We start from the raw sequence: 20,980 nt of genomic DNA, 5'->3' as shown, positions 1-20,980 counted from the left end.
CTTAATACTGCTGAATTATACACTTAAAAATGGTTAAGATGATAAATTTTGTTATATGTATTTTACCACAATAAAAACATTTTTAATTAAATGGCAAATATATTCAACATATATCAAATTTTTATCTAAGTTCTTTAAATAAGGATGACATATTAAATTTGGTTTTGAAATTTTAATTCTTTTTTTTAAGATTTTATTTATTTGACAGAGAGAGACACAGCTAGAGAGGGAACATAAGCAGGGGGAGTGAGAGAGGGAGAAGCAGGCTTCCCACTGAACAGGGAGCCTGATGCGGAGGACCCTGGGATCATGATCCGAGCTGAAGGCAGACGCTTAACTGACTGATCCACCCAGGCACCCCTGAAAATTTAATTCTTAAGAAATATTTTGTAACAGTAAAACAATATAATAAAAAATGGTATCACATTGCACACACTAGGTCCAAACCTGCATATATAGCAAATTAAGAGTAATACAGGGGTGCCTGGGTGACTCAGTCGGTTAAACTTCAGCTCAGGTCATGATCTTGGGGTCCTGGGATTGAGCCTCGCATTGGGCTCCCTGCTCCACAAGAAGTCTGCTTCTTCCTCTCACGCTCTGTCTGTGCTCTCTCTCTCTCTCAAATACATAAATAGTATCTTTTAAAAAGAGACTAATACAAATTGTTTTTATATTGTTAGCTGTTTTTAAATACTGTTTATATGTTTTTCTTTTTTTTTTTAAAGATTTTATTTATTTATTGACAGAGATAGAGACAGCCAGCGAGAGAGGGAACACAAGCAGGGGGAGTGGGAGAGGAAGAAGCAGGCTCATAGCGGAGGAGCCTGATCTGGGGCTCGATCCCATAACGCTGGGATCACGCCCTGACCTGAAGGCATATGCTTAACCACTGTGCCACCCAGGCGCCCCTAAATACTGTTTATATGTTTTTCAATACGATTCAATACTCCTGATGTTCCTCGGCACCATGCTGTGAAAATGACTTCCATTCATGAGAACTTCCAGAACCATGAATTGTTCTGAGAGGAATGAGTTGGTGAGTTTGATGGTAACTGCCTCTTCTCAAGCACTTCAGTCCCTCAAACCCCTCTCCTCACGCTCCAAAACCCTGTCCACCTCTGGGGTCTGCAGCACAACTTACAGATCTCCACAGCAGGTGGCTATGGTCACCTTTTGTTTGAAGGACACAGGTCTACACCTGTGGAGAAGTGTTTCCTGGGGCCTAGACACTGTCAGTAACAGGAGCAGACATTCAAGATCTTGGGCTGGGCAATGCCAATGCCGACTAGCTGATTCTAAGCCAAGAGGTACCCCTGTGTTTGTTAATAAATGTATTTTTGTGGCCTGTGGGGCTCTCTGAAATGCAGGGTCTGGGGCAGGGGTCCCTCTTGCCCAGATCTAAGGATGGTACTGGCTATGAGAACCTGATCATATGAAAACAAATTCAAGAATCAAGGAATCATCCAGAACTTTGGCAAGCGTAAGTTTGACAAGTTTTCCTTCAGTATGACAAACATGAGGAAACAACAGTGCTAAATGGTTATCTAAGGTTAAATGTCAGCCAGGAAACAGCCAGTGCTGGTTGGGCCACAGCTCAACCAAAGCCTCAGATAAGTATCAAGTCCCACTCACTGAAGACTTCCCTGTTTCCTTTGTACCACCAGGTAGAGACAGAGGGGGCTGCTCTATCTAGGGTCCCTAACCTCAGCCTGATTAGGGGGTGCATTTTCCACCCTCTAACAGAAGTGACCTCCTCTCTTCAATTTGGGGCCAATTTATAAAATATTCAAATTTTCAATGCTGAGGCCAGGGGCCTGCAGCTGGCCAGGAAGGGGTGTGGGGCCTAGACTGAACTTTGTTCTTCTGGCTAGCTAAGTAACCTCCACCCTGCTCTCCCTTTTCAGCTGCGGAAAGTTCCTGCCTTCCTCAGGGTGTGCCTCATCACACCCTTACCCCCCCCCCGCCCCGCCCCATGCTGAGGGGGATTAAAGAACCATCCCGCGATTTCCTTGAGCAAGGAGCTGAAATCATTGATCAGTACAAAATCTGCACAGGACTTCTCACCTAGAGCGGTGGCTGCTGGTCTTCTACCCTGTGACGCCATGAAAGAGGCTGATTTCAATTATTATACGTTCTCATTGAAGCTTTTTAAGTGTATTTTTTAAAGTTTATTTATTTATTTAGTAATCTCTACACTCAATGTAGGGCTCAAACTTATAGCCTCAAGATCAAGAGTTGTATGCTTTTCTGACTGACCCAGCCAGACACCCCTTAAATGTATTTATAAACATAAGGGATTCATATGTTACAAAAACCCATCTAAAAATACTCTATTTCAGTGGTTCAATATTTGCACATCAGTCGATGTGATACATCACATCAGGGACACCGAGCGGGCTCAGTCAGAGGAGCATGCAACTCTTGATCTCGGGGTTGTGAGTTCAAGCCCCATGTTGGCTGTAGAGATTACTTAAAATAACATCTTTTTTAAAAAAGATTTTATTTATTTATTTTTAGAGAGAGAACGAGTAAGAGTGGAGAAGGGAGGGGGAGAGGGAGAGAAAGAATCTCAAGCAGACTCCCTGCTGAGCATGGAGCCTGATGCAGGGCCCGATCTCACGACCCTGAGATCATGCCCTGACCCGAAATCAAGAGTCGGATATTCAACCAACTGAACCACCCAGGCACCCCTACTTAAAATCTTTTTTTTTTAAGATTGTACATATTATTTGAGAGAGAGAAAGCCAAAGACAGACCAAGGGCAGGGGGGAAGGAGAAGAGCAGAGGGAGAGGAAGAAGCAGACTCCCCAATGAGCAGGGAGCCTGACATGGGACTCAATCCCATGTCCATGAGATCATGACCTGAGCCAAAGACAGACACTTCACCAACTGAGCCACCCAGGCACCCCCCACTACTTAAAATCTTAAGAAAAAATTTAATACATCATATCAATAAAGAAAGAATAAGAACCATATGATCATTTCAATAGATACAGAAAAAGCATTTGGCAAAGCATAACACGCATTCATGACAAAAACTCTCAACAAAGTATATTTAGAAAGAACATACCTCAACATAATAAAGGCCATATATGAAAACCCACAGCTGACATCATACTTAATGGTGAAAAACTGACAGCTCTTCCTCTAAGATCAGGAACAAGACAAGGATGTCCACTCTTACCCCTTTTATTCAACATAGTACTGAAGTCCTAACGACAGCAATCAGACAAGAAAAATAAATAAAAGGCATTCAAATTGGTAAGGAAGAAGTAAAACTTTCGCTATTTGCAGATGACGTGATACTATATATACAAAACCCTAAAGATTCCACCAAAAAAAAAACTAGAACTGATATATTAATTTAGTAAAGTCACAGGATACAAAATCAATATACAGAAATCTATTGCATTTTTATACACTCATAATGAAGTAGCAGAAAGAGAAATGAAAACAATCCCATTTACAAGTGCACCAAAAAGAGGAGCACCTGGCTTGTTCAGTCAGTAGAGCATGCAACTCTTGATCTCAGGGTTGTGACTTCAAGCCCCGTGTTAGGTATAGAGATTATTTAAAAATAAGGTCTTTAAGGGGCGCCTGGGTGGCACAGCGGTTAAGGCATCTGCCTTCGGCTCAGGGCGTGATCCCGGCGTTACGGGATCGAGCCCCACATCAGGCTCTTCCGCTATGAGCCTGCTTCTTCCTCTCCCACTCCCCCTTTGTGTTCCCTCTCTCGCTGGCTGTCTCTGTCTCTGTCGAATGAATAAAAAAAAAAAACTTAAAAAAAAAATAAGGTCTTTAAAAACAAAAAACAAGTGCACAAAAAAGAATAAAATACCTAGGAATAAACTTAACCAAGGAGGTGAAATACCTGTACTCTGAAAACCATAAAACACTGATGAAAGAAATTGAAGAGGACAGAAACAAATGGAAGGATATTCCATGTTCGTGGACTGGGAGAACTAATATTGTTAAAATGTCCACACTACCCAAAGCAATCTACAGATTTAATGCAATCCCTATCAAAATACCAACAGCATTTTTCATAGGACTAAAACAAATCATCCTAAAGCTTTGATGGAACCACAAAAGACCCAGAATATCCAAAGCAGTCTTGAAAAGAAGAACAAAGTTAGAGGTATCACAATCCTGGGTTTCAAGATATACTACAAAGCTATAGTAATCAAAACAGTAGAGTACTGGCACGAAAATAGACACATAGGAGTGCCTGGGTGGCTCAGTCAGGCGTCTGACTCGATTTCAGCTCAAGTCACGATCTCAGGCTCATGAGTTCAAGCCCCACATTGGGCTCCATGCTCAACATGGAGTCAGCTTGGAATTCTCTCTCTCCCTCTCCCCCTCCCCCCACTCTCAGTCTCTAGATAGATAGATAGGTAAATAAATAAATAAAATCTTTTTAAAAAATAGACACATAGATCAATTAAACAGAATACAAAAAAATTTTTTTAAAGAAACAGAATAGAGAGTCCAGAAATGAAGTCACAATTATATGGTCAATTAATCTATGACAAAACAGGCAAGAATACATAATGGGAAAAAGACAGTCTCTTCAACAAATGATATTGGGAAAACTGGACAGCTACATGCAAAGAACGAAACTGGACCACATTCTTATACCATATACAAAATACACTCAAAATGTATTAAAGACCTAAATGTGAGACCTGAAATCATAAAATTCTTAGAAGAAAACATAAGCAGTATTCTCTTTGACATTAGCCATAGAATCATTTTTCTAGATATGTCTCCTTTGGCAAGGGAAACAAAAGTAAAATTAAACTATTAGGACTACATAAAAATAAAAAGCTTTCACATAGTAAAGGAAACCATCCACAAACAAAAAGACAACCCACTAAACGGGGGAAGATATTTGCAAATGACATATCCGATAAGGGGTTAATACCTTATAAAGAATATAAAGAACTTCTACAACTCAACACCAAAAAACCAAATAATCCAATTTTAAAATGGGCAGAGGACATGAATAGACATTTCTCCAAAAAAGACATACAGATGGTTAACAAGTACATGAAAAGATGCTCATCATCACTCATCACCAGGAAAATGCAAATCAAAACCACAGTGAGAGATCACCTCACACCTGTCAGAATGGCTAAAATCAACAAGACAAGAAACAACAGGTGTTGGTGAGGATGTGGAGAGAAAGGAACCATCATGCAATGTTGGTGGGAATGCAAACTGGTACAAGCACTATGAAAAACAATATGGTGTTTTTCTCAAAAAAAAAATTAAAAATTGAATTACCATATGATCCAGTAATTCCACTAGTGGGTATTTACCCAGAGAAAACAAAACCACTAATTCAAAAGGATATATGCACTCCTATGTTTATTGCAGCATCGTTTACAATAGCTAAAATATAAAAGCAACCCGAGTGTCCATCAACAGATGAATGGATAAGGAAGATGTGGTATACACATACACAATGGAATATTACTCAGCCACAAAAAAGAGTGAAATCTTGTCATTTGCAACAACATGGATGGATCTAAAGAGTATAATGCTAACTGAAATAAGTCAGAGGAAGACAAACACCATATGATTTCATTCATATGTGGAATTTAAGAAACAAAACAATTGAACAAAGAAAAAAAGAGACAGACCAAGAAACAGACTCTTAACTATAGAGAACAAACTGATGGTTACCAGAGGATAACCAGATGGTTACCAGTGGGGGGATGGGTAAAAAATGAAGGGGATTATGAGTACACTTACTGTGGGGCGCCCAGGTGGCTCAGTCAGTTAAGCATCCAACTCTTGATATCAGCTCAGGTCTTCATCTCAGGGTCATGAGTTCAAGCACATTGAGATCCACACTGGCTTCTGAAGCCTATTTTAAAAAAATTTTTTTAATATTTTTTAATTTCTAAAAAAAGAGTACACTTATCATGATAAGCACTGAGTAATGTACAGAATTGCTGAATTACTATATTACACACCTGAAAGCAATATAACACTGTATGTGAATTATACTGGAATTTTTTAAAAAAGGATTTTATTTTTATGCAATCTCTATACTCAACATGGGGCTCGAACCCACAACCCTGAGATCAAAAGTCTCATGCTCCCCTGATTGAGCCAGCCAGGCGCCCCAGTACTGGAATTTTTTAAAACAATAAATAAGTAAATATATTCCATTTCATTGGATAATTACTAAGTAAATATATTCCATTTCATTGGATAATTACTAATTATCCATTTAAAATAGGGTTTGTTGCATAAGCTTGTGTACAGAATACTGACATCATTTCATAGGTAGGGAGGCTTAGGTGTAGGACAAAATAAACTAATCCTGAAATCAATTTAGTTAAGTGTACATCCTGTTCCTACCTCTCCTCATTCCCAACCCTCATCCATTTTGCTTCATCCATCCTACAGTTCATTGTGGCTTTCTTTTTTTCTTGAGGAACTTTATATGTTTTGTTTCAGAGAATGAAAGATTTGCTGTTGTGTCCTCAACTCGCAGAATGGCGCCTTGATCAACAGCCACTGTATGAATGAATCGAACATCTTAACATTTATTTGGGTTTATATAAATTGGATTCCTGATCCAGAAGATTTATTCCCTGTTCAACACCAGAAGTTTATCTTTTCTTTCCTTGTATTTCTTGTCAGGTTATAAAAGTAACTTGGAAAATTTGAAAATTTAGAAATGTAGACAGTTCCCAGGGGCCCCTTGGTGGCTCAGCTGGTTGAGCAGCTCACTCTTGGTTTTGGCTCAGGTCGTGATCTCAGGGTCGTGAGATCAAGCCCCAAACACAGGGCTCTGTGCTCAGCGTGGGGTCTGCTTGTTCCTCTCTCTGTGCCCCTCCCCCAGCTCACGTGTGTGCACTCTCTCTCTTTCCCTCTCTAAAATAAATAAATAAATAAAATCTTTTAAAAAATAGAATTTGGGAACAACAGAATAGTATGAAAGAAGAATTCCTGACATCTTAGTACTGTAGGCTACCACAGTTGAAGGTTTTTACAACTCTAATTAATCAAGTAATCCGTGTCCATGATGAAAATATTAGAAATGGGGAAAAAAGATAAAAGGGAAGAAACAGTGGCATTCTCAAAGCAGAATGGCTCAGGACTTGAGCTTTAAAGACAGAAGCCTGCAATTAGCAAGGACTTCTGGGATGTTACTCTGAACTGCCTGACAGCTTGAAGTTCAAGAGCCATGAGGTCTGGCCCAGCCCCCCAGATTTGCAAGCTCAAGGGCAAGAGGACAGACGCAGGCCCCCATATCACATGTCTACTTAAAATGTACATATCAGAATTTGAAGTCAAAGTGATTTAAATCATGGTAGAATTTTAATAATTTCAATTTTTAATTTTAATAGTTTATCATTTTTTTAGTAATCTCTACACCCAATGTGGGACTTGAATGCATGACCCCCAGATCAAGAGTCACACGCTCTTCCTACTGAGCCAGCCAGGCACCTCACTAATTTGAAATTTTAATTATATTTTGTTAAATGTTTTTATAAATATATAACTTTTTGCATTATTAGCGTCCAACGTCCATCTAAGCCCCATTGTAGAGAACAAATACCATGCTTCCTGTATGTCAAGAGTTTATGGGGCACCTGGGTGGCTCAGTTGGCTAAGCATCCGACTCATGATTTCAGCTCAGGTCATGATCTCAGGGTTGTGGGATCGAATCCGAGTCAGGCTCTGCACTCGGCAGGGAGTCTGACTGAAGATTCTCTCTCTCCCTCTGCCCATTCCCCCATTCTCTCTCTCACTAATAAATAAATCTTTAAAAAATAAAAAAGAGCGTACTGGGGTGCCTGGGTGGCTCAGGTGGTTAAGTGTCTGCCTCAGGGTCCTAGGATCGAGCCCCACATCAGGCTCCCTCCTCAGCGGAGAGTCTGCTTCTCCATCTCCCTCTGACCCTCCTCCACGACTGTGCTCTCTCTCTCTCTCTGTCTCAAATAAATAAATAAAATCTTTAAAAATAAAAAGTAAAATAAAAAAGAGTGTTACGTTTATAGATATGCGTATATATAGACTTAAGAGTAATATTAATTATTTAATATTTCACGGTTTTCCTTAGCCACCATGGGGTACCTCTGGAACCACCATTTGGAAAACAAAGAGAAACAAGAATAGGGACATGCAACATCAGTGGGAAATGATACTTGGTTACCTGTGAATCTCTGGCATTGGTGCTATCTGGAAGGAAGGGTTGATGAGTTATTTTGTCTTTTCTTTCTCCTAAGCCTCTGCTGCTCAAATTCCCCCTTGCTCCAAAGCAGTGGCCATCTCCAAGATCAGAGGAGGTACAACCCACAAACTTTCATGGCATCCATAAATAGTCGCCTTTTGTTTTGAGAACACAGTGCAAGTGCTGTGCAGAAGTATTTCCCTGGGGCCTGAACAGTATTAGTCATGCAAGTAAGTGGCTGTTCCAAGAAGGGCACAGTTCAGGGCTTAGGACCATGCCGGCACTGACCACTGGATCCCAAGGCGGAGGTGCCCATGCAATCTCTACCATGTGTTTTCTGTGTGTTCTTACAGTAATGTGGTGCCTTCCAAAGCACGGAGCCCAGGCCAGGGCCCTCTGGCCCAGATCCAAGGGCAATATTGGATTAGGAGCTCCCTTTGCTGCCTGGAGCAGCCCAGCCCATGCTGTGGGCCCACCCAGGACAGTGCAGTAAAAGAATGTGGCCGAGAATGCTTCTGGACAATCCCGTGCTTCACCAGACACAGGCTCACTTTTTGAAGCAATTTGCCAGAGGCATTACCACGGGCAGAGGTCGCCTGACCTGCTGCAAAGCTGTTCTGCGGGGAAACAGGCTCCATCCCAGGCAGGCTCTACAGCATCTTTAGTGGGGAGCTGGCTGCTTCCCTAACCTCACTGAAGCCAGAAAACTGTGGCCATCCGCAAGATCCCCTGGCCCTGGGATGGGGTGGGGGGCACCGGGAGGCAGTTCCATGGGGGAAGCTGGGCTTGATGGGAACCCAAAGGACCAGGCTGAGGAAGCAGGTGCCCTCACAGCCATGGAGAGCTAAATAGGCACCAGCCTCATTCACAAGATTTCTGGGAAAAGACCATAGATGAGTGGGTGAGGTGGTCAACGTTTGCCATTCCTCCTTTTCACAGCCAAAATCTCCTGAGATGGAGGGCAGAGGAAAATGGCGAACAGAACAACAAGTATACGTGGGCCATGTTCAGACTATGGAAAACCCTCCAGCACAAAATAGCTCAGGCCCTTCAACAGCTAGATTGTAAGGAAAAGAAAGAAATGGAAGGGGGGAAAGAGGCTAAAAGTGACTTAGAAGACCTTTGAATAAAAGTTTTTAAAAGGCAAGCTTAACTATCGTATGTAAGAATGTATAGTTTGGTGATAATACTATTGTTTTTTGTGATAAGCAGAGAAGTCAGGATCATGGTTACATGGGGAGGGGGGTGGTATTGTTTGGATGAGAAACATGAAGGGGTTTCTAGGGTGCCTGGCAAAGCTCTATTTCTTGACCTGGTCAGTGGCAACAAGAATGTTTGGCTTAAAATAAGTCATCAAGTCATACACTTGTTTTGTTGTGTCTGTGTTTTATTTTATAGTAAAAAGGGTTTTGCTTTTTTTTTTAAAGATTTTATTTATTTATTTGACACACAGAGAGAGAGAGCACATAAGCAGGCGGAGTGGGAGAGGGAGAAGCAGGTTCCCCACTGAGCAAGAGCCCTATGCGGGGCTCGATTCCAGGACCCCGGGATTGTGACCCAGGCCAAAGGCAGACGCTCAACCAACTGAGCCACCCAGGCACCCCAGGGTTTTGCTTTTTAAAAAATCTCCCCTTGATGGGGGTCTGGGTGGCTCAATCAGTTAAGCGTCCAACTCTTGATTTCTTGATTTGGGTTCAGGTTGTGATCTCAAGGTCATGAGATCGAGTCCCATGTCGGGCTCTGCACTGAGCATGGAGCCTGCTTGAGATTCTCTCTCTCCCTCTCCCCCTTTCCCCCTGCTCACGTACTTGCTCTCTCTTTAAATAAATAAACAAAAATTATTTTAAAAATAAATAAATAAATAATCTCCCCTTTAATATTAGTTTGCTATATAATCCATGAGGACTTTGTTTTGGTGTTCTTAGGACCCAGAAACCCTCAGTATAGTTCTTAAAATTTCCATTTCTCTGGTATCTGTTGTGGCCACACCATTCATGCAGATGTTTCCCAGATGTCGATCATATGTCCTGGCTATTTTGGGTGAGCCCTGATTTTAAATAGTCTATCTGCTTGTCATTACAAATCATCATTTCCCCTGAAATTCTAGGATCCTGATGAATTATATCTAAATGAATGAAATCATTAAGCATTTTTTGAGATGGCAGGGTTGAAAAAAAAACAACCAGCACCTCACAATTATTCACAAAGTTGAGCTCACAGAGGCCCATATTCTGCTGAGGGAAGATTGTGTGTGCAGCACATTCTGGTCAGAATGCCTGAGGACAAGGAGCCAGACGGAACAAGAGAAGAGTGGCAAATATTTCTAGACTCTTCCCTGAGCAATGTCCACCTCCTTGAGGTACAGTGGTTGATTCCAAGGGACCAAAGATGGTATGCAGATTTCTACTGAAGTAAGAAGAGCTGGAGGGGCGCCTGGGTGGCACAGCGGTTAAGCGTCTGCCTTCGGCTCAAGCGTGATCCCGGCATTATGGGATCGTGATCCCGGCATTATGGGATCGAGCCCCACATCAGGCTCCTCCACTATGAGCCTGCTTCTTCCTCTCCCAACTCCCCCTGCTTGTGTTCCCTCTCTCGCTGGCTGTCTCTATCTCTGTCGAATAAATAAATAAAAAATCTTAAAAAAAAAAAAAAAGAAGAGCTGGAGAGTAGGCTGGGTTCAACAACCATTGGGGCCAAGGGTGGGAAAGTAAGTTCAGAAGGCAAGTCTCCAGGTTAGAAGCAGAGACAGAAACAGGGACAAGGTCAGGAGGCAGGAGGTGAATGGGACAGGAGCGGGCCTGTGTGTAGAAGTGGTGGCTTTCCTTGTTGGCCATCGATCTTACGGGAGATGGTAAGATGGCCTGGTTTATGGGCAGCCCCCTCCCTTCTGCCCTCTCCCACCTAGGCAGCTGGGCAGGGCAAGGCAGAATCAAGCCTGCTCCAAAGTCGTCTGAGGAAAGAACTTTGTCTTTTCCTGAGAAGGAAGGCAGGTTTCCTCAAGTGCTTCTGGTCCACCTCTTCTTCCCACAGGACATATTAACTAGAGCTGGCCAGGGTCTCTGCCACAACCCAGTACCTCCTCCCCTGTGTCCTCCAGTTCCCCATCTCTAGTGGCTGGGCTGTTGTCGTGGGAGGTGTGGAAATCCCCAGAACCCGTGAACACGTGACCTTACACAGCAAAAGGAACTTGGCAGATGTGATCAAGTTAAGGATCTCACAGTGGGGAGATCAGCTTGGATTATCCAGCTGGGCCCAATGTGAGCCCAAGGGTCCCTCTAAGAGGGAGGCAAGAGGGTCAAAGTTAGAGAAGGTGATGTGGGGATGGAAGCAGAGGTCAAAGACAGAAGGAAAGGGACTGGAAGATACTCCATTGGAGACGACGAAGATGCAGAGAGGGGACATAAGCCAAAGAATGTGGGTAGCCTGTAGCTGAAAAAAAGCAAGGAAATGCATTCTCCCCTCCGGTCTCCTAAAGGAACACAGCCAACACCTCAACATCTGGACTTTAATTTTCCAAACTGTAAGATGATAAATGGGTGTTGTCCTAAGTCACTGGGTTGTGGAAATCTGTCAGAGCAGCGATAGGAACCTAACACAGGAAGGAATGGGCCAGGCTCTCAATGAGCCAGCCAAGGCAGAAAGCGGTAGGAGATGCTGATGGGTGCTTGGACAGGGTCACCAACAGCGGAATTCTACGGAGCTGAGAAAACCTGTCAGCCTTCATGGGATGAGAAAGTGCACTTTAACTTTTCAACAGGGGGAGCTGAAGCCTCGGGGGAGGAAGGAGAGTCTTAGGCTGTTTTCTCTGATTGCCCCCCTTGGAGCCGATGTCTGTCAGCCCATGCCATATGCCTCTTTCCCACATTGTAGAGTATCTCACTAAATTTGACAGAAGCTCTGCCCTAATGGGGCAAGGAGAAATCTTGCTAGAGATGAACAGGCAGCTGACATTATGGTGGGGCTCAGAGGCAATAAAGATGAAAGTTCTAATGACCAAGGGATGGAATGTTCTGGGTAGAGGGAGGCATATTTACAGGTTACCCATTTACCTGGATGGTGAGTTAGCCATGAGTTAGCCACAGGGCCCCGTGAGTCATTCAGTCTGTCTGTGGGGGATGAACTGGAAAGCTGGGTGACTGTGGCTCAGTGACAGAAACTCTGGAAGCTTCAGTTCCCTCTCCTGTGAAATGGGCTGAACACAGTCCCTACCTCACAGGGTTATAACTAGGCTTAAGGCGATGACCTGTGTGAAACACTTAGCGCAGTGCCTGACGCACAGAAAGTATTCAGAGAAGGCCACGGTTACGTAAAACTGCAGCCCAGATTGGAAATCAGATAGAGGGAGGCCTGTGGAGGTGGAAAGGCTCTTTGATAAACAGGGCAAATGGAGGTCTGCCGAGTGCAGGTACTGAGGCATGTCTGATCAGGCTATGACACTGGGATCAGCTGGGTCCATCAGGAAGCCCAGCAGGTGGCTCCCCATGGATGCTCAGTAGTCAGGAGTGGATGTACAAGTCTGTTCTCAGCCAGGGCACATGTATGTAGGGGGGGGCGATGGTGCACACCCCCAAGGACAGGCATTGGGACCCAACAAGCCATTGCATCCTTGTTCCTATAACACAGGGCATGTCTCTGCCCTGGTGAAAAGTGGTCAGGCAGTCCAACGCTGGGGGTTCCCATCCTGGGGCCAGGCCAGTGCAGGACACCTAGAGGACACAGGTGGAACAGAGAGAGCTAGGGCAAAGCCAAGCACAGTGAGCCCCATGAGTGCCAGGCCTGAGGAGGCCAAGACCATTTGAGGAGACCAAAGGGTAAAAGCAGGACTGGACCCGAGGGAGAAAACCCACACCAGGAGCTGGAATGCAGAGGGACAAAGCCCAGTACAAGGCTGGGAAGGGTTGAGCAACTCACCAACTGGAGGCCCGGGCACCCATGGAATGTTCCATGGTTTTCCATGCTGGGGTGTGCCTGATTCAGACGGGCTAACTTTGTCAACAGTTCCAGGCTGTTTGAAGAGTTTGAGGGAACATTTAAATGCAATTTTTAATTTTGGTGCCAAAATGAGTGCAAAAGACGAGAAGAACATGTAATTTTACAAAGTTGACCTCATATCATTTGTACTCAGTAGAAAAGTGGCATAAATGTTCTCCACAGTGGGAAACCGGACTTTACGAACATCACCAAAGAATCATCAGTTCCCCACCAGTTCTACAGCTTCTGTTACATTTGTCAAGAACATTTTCATAAAATGTTTCTGGTAAAATGCATGAGTCCTTTTATAGTGAGAAAAAACAGTCCTCTTTGAAATGGATCATCTCCTTCCCTAACATGGCCATGATTTCAGATCGTAGTACACAGCAATTTTCACAAAGTTAAAACCTACGTTTTTCATCAGCACCAACAAAAAGTGGAACAACTGTGGAAAAGGTTTGTTCCACAGCCTCCTAAGAATTAGCCAATGGCACTGGGTGAAACTTTATCTCATAGATAGACTGATCGAAATTCAAACAAAAAAGTCTTTTCTACCATTACTAAAATATCTCATGAAAACACTACAGTTAACGTGAAAGCTCTTGAACTTTACATTCTACCGTGGGAGTTGACTGATTAAGTAAATGTTTTCATTGCTATGAGCCATAAAAAACATGCTACCAAGACTACTGGCAAGTTTACTCAAAATATAAATACTGACTTTGGAGAAGCAAAACTTACAAAGTTGTAGCAGAGTTTAGAAGAGAGAAAAACTTCTGAAATTTTGAAGCTTTTGCAGGAGACAATTGCTAATGATAGTATAGGCAAACCTTGAGAGCATCTATTCATTATTCTGATTTTTTTTTTACTTTTTTTTTAAGTAACCGCTACACCAATGTGGGGCTAGAACTCAGGACCCCAAGATCAAGAGTTGCATGCTCTCCCAACTAAGCCAGCCAAGCACCTTGATTATTCTTATTTCAATAGGGAGGAGGGGAGAGGCCTGAATGGGATAATCTGAAAAAAGCATAGAATCTTTGAAAAATCCCTTCTCCTTCTATATCATAGTGTGGCCTCATCCTTCTACTATCTCTCAATGAAAACAGTAGTCAAAAGGAACATTATCTCCAAATCAGGAATGACTGAATGTATCTAAAGGTGTTCATCAGGAGAAAATAAGAATATTGATCCTTCTATGTCTAAGGAAGTAAGATTGTTTTGTTGATTATCCAGTTTGAGGAATCTGAAAAGTAACTGACAACTGAAACTATAAAGCCTCTCTTAAGATTTCAAATGAATGACTCAGAGACAGGCCAAAAAAACGTTTCAAATTTTAAAGAAGAATAAATCATCGTTAAGCAAGCTGAGTTCTTCAAACAAGTACATGTTGACCCAAATGAAAATTGCAGGAAAACATTGCCAATGGCAGTTTAAGGAACTACTCATCAGTCAATGTTCCCAACCTGTATGATCTTGTTGTGAAGTCCATAAAGCCAAAACCTAAGTTTTTCTTGTTTAAAAAAAATACCCAATACCTGGAAGAGTGCCTAGAATTTGGTAGAGCCTCAATAAATATTCATACATTTTAAAAACAGGTGAATAAAAAAATCAAGGCAATTATAAACTTCAGGGAAAAATGAAGGTGTGGCAGACATTATTTGCTGCCTCCCCAGCAGCCATCCCTCCCTCTTCGCTAGTGGAACTGTGATTTCAATTAATTATATGTCAGTTTCATCTACTTCAAGAGTGTTGGGACTCCTGTCTTCCCCAGAGAGAGAATCCTTATTAGTCCAATCATGGTAATTTATTCCCTTTGATGGTGACTGGTTTACTTATGAACAGGTGACACAGTATTGGTCAGTGAAACCTGAGAAGTCTGCTGTGAAGTTTCTAAGAGACTTCTCACTCTTAAGAAAAGGATAGGAGTGGATACAAAATTAGTATACAGAAATCTATTGCATTTCTATATACTAATAATGAAGTAGCAGAAAGGGAAATAAAGAAAATAATCCCATTTACAATTGCACCAAAACAATAAATACATGGGGTGCCTGGGTGGCTAAATCGGTTAGGCGTCTGCCTTCGGCTCGGGTCATGGTCCTGGAGTCCCGGGATCCAGCCCTGCATCAGGCTCCTGGCTCAGTGCGGAGTCTGCTTCTTTCTCTGCCCCTCCCCACCCCTCGTGTTCTCTCTCTCTCTCTCTGTCTCAAATAAATAAATAAAATCTTTTAAATAAATAAATAAATATGTAAAATATCTGGGAATAAACTTAATCAAGGAGGTGAAAGACCTGTACTCTATAAACTATAAAACACCGATGAAAGAAATTAAAGAGAACATAAACAAATGGAAAGATATCCCATGCTCATGGATTGAGAGAACCAACATTGTTAAAATGTCCAAACCACCCAAAGCAATCTACAGATTTAATGTAATCCCTACCAAAATACCAATATGTTTTTCACAGAACTAGAACAAATCATCCTAAAATTTGTATGGAACCACAAAACACCCCAAAAGGCCAAAGCAATCTCAAAAAAGAACAAAGCTAGAGGTTTTCACAATCCCAGGTTTCAAGATATACTACAAAGCTGTAGTAATCAAAACACAGGAGAGGCTATAGGGGCACGTGGGTGGCTCAATCAGTTAAGAGTCTGACTTTTGGTTTCGGCTCAGGTCACGATCTCAGGGTTGTGAGACTGAGCCCTGCATTGGGTTCCATCCTCACTGGGGAGTCTACTTGAGATTCTCTCTCTTGCTCCCTCTGTCCCTTCCCCATGCATGCCCCTCCATGCTCTCACTCTCAAATAAATAAATCTTTAAAAAAACACACACACACGGTACGGTACCAGCACAAAAATGGACACATAGATCAACGAAACAGAAGAGAGCCCAGAAAAAAAAAAAACCCAGGACTCTATGGGCAATTAAATTAAAAGGCAAGAATACCCAATGGGAAAAAGACAGTCTCTTCAACAAAATGGTGTTGGAATAAAATGGACAGCTACATGCGAAAGAATGAAACTGGACCACTTTCTTACAACCGTACACAAAATAAACTCAAAATGGATTAAAGACCTAAATGTGAGACCTGAAATCATAAAATTCTTTTTTTTAAGATTATTTATTTATTTGTCAGAGAGAGAGAGCACAAGCAGGGGGAGCAGCAGGCAGAGGGAGAAGCAGGCTCCCCGCTTAGCAAGGAGCCCAACGCAGGGCTCCATCCCAGGACCCCGGGATCATGACCTGAGCCAAAGGCAGACGATTAACCAAATGAGCCACCCAGGTGTCCCAAAATCTTAAAATTCTTAGAAGAAAACATAGGCAGTAATCTCTCTGACATTAGCCATAGAATCATTTTTCTAGATATGTCTCCTTTGGTAAGGGAAACAAAAGCAAAATTAAACTATTAGGACTGCATAAAAATAAAAAGCTTTCACACAGTGAAGGAAACCATCCACAAAACAAAAAGATAACTCACTAAATGGGAGAAGATATTTGCAAATGACATATTCGATAAGGGGTTAATATCCAAAATATATAAAGAACTTATACAACTCAACACCAAAAAAACAAGTAATCCAATTTTAAAATGGGCAGAGGACATGAATAGACATTTTTCCAAAGAAGGCATACAGATGGCCAACAAACACATGAAAAGATGCTCAATATCACTCATCATCAGGAAAATGCAAACCAAATACCTGTCGGAATAGCTAAAATCTAGAACACAAGAAACAATAAGTATCAGCAAGGGTGTAGAGAAAAATGAACCCCCGTGTACTGTTGGTAGGAATGCAAATTGGTGTGGCCACTGTGGAAAACAGTATGGAGTTTCCTCAAAAAATTAAAAATAGAATTACCATACAATCCAGTAATTCCGCTACTGGGTATTTATCCAAAGAATACAAAACACTAATTTCAAAAGATATATGCACCCCTATGTGTACTGCAGCATTATTTACAATAGCCAAGATACAAAAGCAAACCAAGTGCCCATCAATAGACAAGTGGATAAGGAAGATGTGCTATATATATATATACACAATGGAATATGACTCAGTCATAAAAAGAATAAAATCTTGGGGCACCTGGGTGGCTCAGTCAGTTGAGCATCTGCCTTCAGCTTGGGTCGTGATCCTGGGGTCCTGGGATCGAGCCCCATGTCGCACTCCCTGCTCAGCGGGGAGTCTGCTTCTCCCTCTGCCCCTCCCCCACCCCAGCTTGCGCGCACGCACACGCGCTCTCTCTCTCTCTCTCTCAAATAAAAAAATCTTTAAAAAAAAAAGGGAAGAAAATCTTGTCATTTGCAACAACATCTAGAAGGCATAATGCTAAGTGAGATGTTAGTCAGAGAATGACGAATACTGTATGATTTCACTCATATGTGGAATTTAAGAAAGAAAACACATGAACAAAGGAGAAAAAAAAGAGATAAACAAAAAACCAGACTCTTAAATATGGAGAACAAACTGGTGGTTGCCAGGGCAGAGGTGGGTGGGAGGATGGGTGAAATAGGTGAAGGGGGTGAAGAGTACACTTACTGTGATGAGAGCTGAGTAATGTATAGAAGTGTTGAATCACTATATTGCACACCTGAAACGAATATAACACTGTATGTTAACTATACTGGAATAAAAAAGAAAGAAAGAGAAAGAGAGGAAGACAGGACATTCTCTTTTTCTCTTTCTTTTTAATCATTTTATTTTATTTTTTAAAAGTAATCTCTATGCCCAACATGGGGCTCAAATTTACAACCCCAAGATCAAGAGCCGCATGCTCTACCGACTGAGCCAACCAGGTGCCCCCAGAATGTTCTCTCTTTAATCCAAATGAAGCTCTGTGATCCTTGCTGCTGCAGTCCTCTTGTGACCATGAGGAGAAAGCCAGAGGACCAAAGCCAACAATTAGGGACAACATAGCAGAAAGGTGGAAAGGACTTGGATCGTTGCTGGTATCATTAAGTCAGTGAATTAACCAACCTGGAATTCCCTAGCTCTGGACTTCTTATATGAGACGATAAACCCTAGTATTGTTTAAGCCACTTTAAATTGAGTCTTCTGTCGCTTGCAGAACACCCTCATAGGCACATGCTGTTGGTTGGCTACCCATTCCCAACCTTCGTTTCCCTTATAGAGGGTGAATATACCAGATACTTGCTTTCTCAGCTTCCCTTACAGCTGGTTGCTCATGTGACCTAGTTCTGGCCCATGAGACATAAAGGGAAGTCCACCTCGAACTACCGCCCCTGCCCCCACCACCACCCCAGTCAAAATTAGAAAAGACACACCGCAGGAGAATTTTCTTTTTCTGCCTGAATGGTGCAGTATGAATATGTGACTCTTCGAGCCATGTCAACCATTTTGTTATTGTTCGGAACAAAACTGAATATGAAGACCAGGACACAGATTGGCAAAGTGGAAGGAGGGAAGGAACCAGGTTCTGATGACATTGCCAAGCCTCTGAACCAACCCTTGGCCCGGCACTTCATGCCCTTGAGGAAAGCAAGAAAGAGACTGGTGAGAGTCCAAGATGCCAGAGGAGTAGGAGACCTAAATTTCATCTGGTCCCAGGAATTCAGCTAGATAGTTATCAAACCATTCTGAACACCTACGAACACAACTGCAGAAGGAAGAAAAGAATAGCAGCAACTCTATGAACCGAAAAGCGACCACTTTCGGCAGGGTAGGAGGTGCAGATTAGTGAATCTGAGGCAATATATGGGAAGCTAGACTGCCCGGGGTGGGTGCTCCGTGAGCCGGCCACTGGAAAGTGATAGCGCAGACGAGCACAAAATTGGAATTTTTAGAAGTCCGCTCCAGTGAGGAATGTCGCTCCAGTGGCTATGCATGGGGGTAGAACCGTCGCTGGGACAGTGTGGTCTCAGGACCCTGAGGGTCACAGGAAGACCTGGGGTAACTGAGTGCAGCAGAGCTCCCAGGTATCAGAGCCGGGAGCCAGCTGCAAAGAGTGAGCCGAGGAGTGGGCTCTCAGCTCGGGGCAGCCATAAACCGTGAGCCGGGGCACAGTCGGGCCACTGCTCTTCGAGTGGGGGCCCAACAAGCGGCAGATCCAGGGAGACTCCCCTTCCTCCCCCGGGGAGGAGCAGTGCGGGAGCCCACAGCAGGAATCTACTGGGTTTGGAGACTCCAAACAGAGCCACGGCTCTTCTGGGGCTAGAGATTGGGAGGCCGCCATTTTCATTCTCGTCCTCTACAGCTGTACGGAAAGCCTTTACGGAACAAAAGCTACAGAGAGCAAATGAGAGCAGATGACTTAGCCTGGCCCCTGGCAAAGGCAGTGCCATTCCGCCTGGGACAAAGACACTTGAGAATCAGCGTGACAGGCCCCTCCCGCAGAAGATCAGCAAGAACATCCAGCCAAGACCAAGTTTACTGATCAACGAGAACTGCAAAACTCCAGCACTGAGGGGAATATAGCACATAGAATTCATGGCTTTTTCTCATGATTTTTTAGTCTTTCAACTTTAATTTTTTAAATTCTCTTTATTTTTTTCTTTTTCTTTTCCTTTCTTTTTTCTGAATTCTTCTTTCCTTTTTCAACCAACTTCTTATCAATTCCTTTTTTAAAATCTTTTTTAATTTTCATTTTTACAGTTGTATTCTATCCCTTCATTGTATTTAACCTTATTTTTTGTATATATATAAGTTTTTCTTTCTTTAAAATTTAGGGATGCAGTTTCTTCTAACAGACCAAAATATACCCAAAATCTAGTGTATGGCTCTGTTCTGTTCACCCACCTGATCATGGTCTCTCTCTTTTTTTTTTTAATTTTCTTCTTTCTTTTTCAACCAACTTCTTCTCAATTCCTTTTTTAAAATCTTTTTTAAATTTTCATTTTCACAGTCATATTCCATCCCTTCACCGTATTTAACCTTATTTTTGTATATATGTATAAATTTTTCTTTCTTTAAAATTTTGGGAGGCAGTTTCTTCTAACAGACCAAAATATACCCAAACTCTAGTATATGGCTCTGGCTATTCACCAGCCTGATCATATTCTCCCCCCCACACCCAGTTTTGGGTCTCTTCTGATCTGTTTAGTGTGTATTTCTCTGGGGTCATTGTTACCCTTTCAGCATTTTGTTCTCTCGTTCTTCTATTCTTCGCTTGACAAAATGACAAAATGGAAAAACTCACCTCAAAATATAGAACAAGAGGAAGGACCAACTGCCAGGGACCTAATCAATATGGACATTAGTAAGATGTCAGAGCTAGAGTTTAGAATAATGATTATAAAGACACTCACAAGGGGAGAATCCAAGAGATAAGTGATACCACAAAGCAAAACAATATTAGAATAATTGGGATCCCAGAAGAAGAAGAAAGAGAGAAGGGTGCAGAAGGTATACTGGAACAAATTATAGCTAATTTGGGGAAGGAAAAAGGCATCAAAATCCAGGAGACAAGAGAACCCTCCTCAAAACCAACAAAAATAGGTCAACCCCCCGACATCTAATAGTAAAACTTACACATCTTAGAGACAAAGAGAAAATGCTGAAAGCAGCTCAGTACAAGAGGTCTGTACCCTATAACAGTTGAAACTTTAGATTGGCAGCAGACGTATCCACAGAAACCTGGCAGGCCAGAAAGGACTGGCATGATATATTCAGGGTACTAAACAAGAAATATGCAGCCAAGAATACTTCATCCAGCTAGACTGTCATTGAAAATAGACGGAGTGATAAAAAGCTTCCAGGACAAACAGAAAGTAAAAGAATCTGTGATCACCAAACCAACCCTATAAGAAATATTGAAAGGGGTCCTCTAAGCAAAGTAGGAGCCCAAAAGTAA

General features: G+C 42.4%; 1 protein-coding gene across 1 annotated transcript in view; it reads right to left on the bottom strand.

Annotated features, from left to right (window-relative positions):
• The window catches only part of NYX (nyctalopin), an 89,906-nt gene that overhangs the window by 52,387 nt on the left and 16,539 nt on the right, over positions 1-20,980 (bottom strand). The window contains 3 exon segments of the mRNA XM_034648752.1: positions 5,758-5,872; positions 13,106-13,199; positions 17,710-17,761. The gene's annotated coding sequence lies outside the window, so the exon portion shown is untranslated.

This window comes from Ailuropoda melanoleuca, chromosome X, assembly GCF_002007445.2.
Source record: "Ailuropoda melanoleuca isolate Jingjing chromosome X, ASM200744v2, whole genome shotgun sequence".
In the NCBI taxonomy this organism is placed as follows: domain Eukaryota; kingdom Metazoa; phylum Chordata; class Mammalia; order Carnivora; family Ursidae; genus Ailuropoda; species Ailuropoda melanoleuca.
Note: the sequence above shows the minus strand (reverse complement) of the source record. Positions and strands in the feature narration are given on the sequence as shown.